Consider the following 1809-nt stretch of genomic DNA (forward strand, 5'->3'; position numbering starts at 1 on the left):
ATGTTAATTTAAGTTGATATATTTATCATGCCCTTTTGTGCCTTCATGCTATTTTATTGTGCCTTTTATATACCTTTTGTCTTAATTGAGTTGATGCATTTTATCTCGCCTTTACACTTGTCCTTTACATGCCTTTTATCTGATCTCAGATTTCTATTACTTTTCCTCTGTTTTCATTTTAATTTGTTATCATAAAAAAATGACCCTTTTGATATTGTTACATGATATCTATCATAAGAGGCTTTCCTGGATTCACGGGAGCCTATGGATACAAGCCTTGCTCTTGCCTTACCATTAATTTGACTATGCCACTCTCCGTTACCAAGAATCGACGGTGGTCGCTCTTCTAATTATAGAGTTGGCCGATGCCACCGTTATTAAAGAATCGGTCATTGCCACTCTTCTATTTATTGAGTTGGCTTTAACCTTTATCCTTATCTTCGAATTGACTTTCGTCACTTGCCTCTTATTCGAGTTGGTTATTGTCACTCGCCCCTTTTTCCTTAAGGGTTGGGTAGGTGTCTTGTTATTCTTAACTGACTATGGATAAAGGAATTCTCTCTTGTTGTAAGTACTATGATGGGAATCCCTCATCTAGCGATCGATTAAATATCGTGGACGTAATGCGTTTTCAGTAGCGGCGCTAGGGCAACATGTAATTCCATGTTTCTTGGGTTGATGGTGTCCTGATTGGTGTACATGAGACATTATGTATACGCAATACATCAATTCCTTTTTATTGGGGGTTGGTTATCGCAAATAGTCACTCTAATCTCTGGAAGCGTATTCTCCTGGTTCATGTGTTGTGGTCGTCTTAAGACAACCGTGTAAAACCATGTTAAACGTGGGATACGCCTGCGAATATCCGTAGTATGGGATGTGAGTCGAGTCGAATAACTATAATCATATTCTACATTGTGACGATCACTAAGAGTGATACACCGCATATACTTTGCTAGGCATGCATCTCATAGAGATTGATTGCGCATTGATACCTCTTAATGGATAACCATCACTCTGAGTAGGGCATTGACCCTCTCCCAACCGTACAGATTATGCAGATGACGTACAGATTTGAAGACTTAGTGGATTATCTCCCTATAAAAGACATCACCAAAAGAATATGAAGATAGATTATTTACTTAGTTTTATACTTCCGCTGCGAACTCGATGAATATAATAAGCTTCCATTGGGATAGCTTTTGATTATTCTTTTTTACTTTGATGATGTATAATCAATACAGTTGATTTTATTCTTGTGAATGTTACCTTCATGAATGTATTTGGATGTAAACTAAACGAATAAAAAAAAGGGTGCGATTTTAATGCATCCAGTTTATACGTTATTAACACCCGATTTTCTCGGGCACGAGTATAAACTCTGGCCGTGAAAATTCGGGATGTTACAACATTCGATGTCATCAAATGTTGATGTTCGATTCATCAAATTTTCAAGTGATTTTCAGTTAAAGGTCGTTGGACGCCTGAAGGCACTTATTCGATGTCATCGAGTCACATTCGATGTCATCGAACATGAATGTTCGATGTCATTGAGACATATTCGATGACTTGAAGTTTTGGTCCAAAATGTTATGTGGTTACTGGACATCCCAAATCACTTTTTTTATGTCATCGAGTCACATTCGATGCCATCAAGCAGTGTTTGATGACTCGAAGAAGGTAGAAAACTTAATAGTATTTTCATATAATTTTCCAATTTAGCTTTCTATTACCTAATCTATAAAACATATTTTCCTTGTTGGTTTTTAAATAGATTAGAACGTTTTTTAATGGGGATTATCTACCTGA

Source organism: Magnolia sinica, chromosome 6 (genome assembly GCF_029962835.1).
Source record: "Magnolia sinica isolate HGM2019 chromosome 6, MsV1, whole genome shotgun sequence".
Lineage (NCBI taxonomy): Eukaryota > Viridiplantae > Streptophyta > Magnoliopsida > Magnoliales > Magnoliaceae > Magnolia > Magnolia sinica.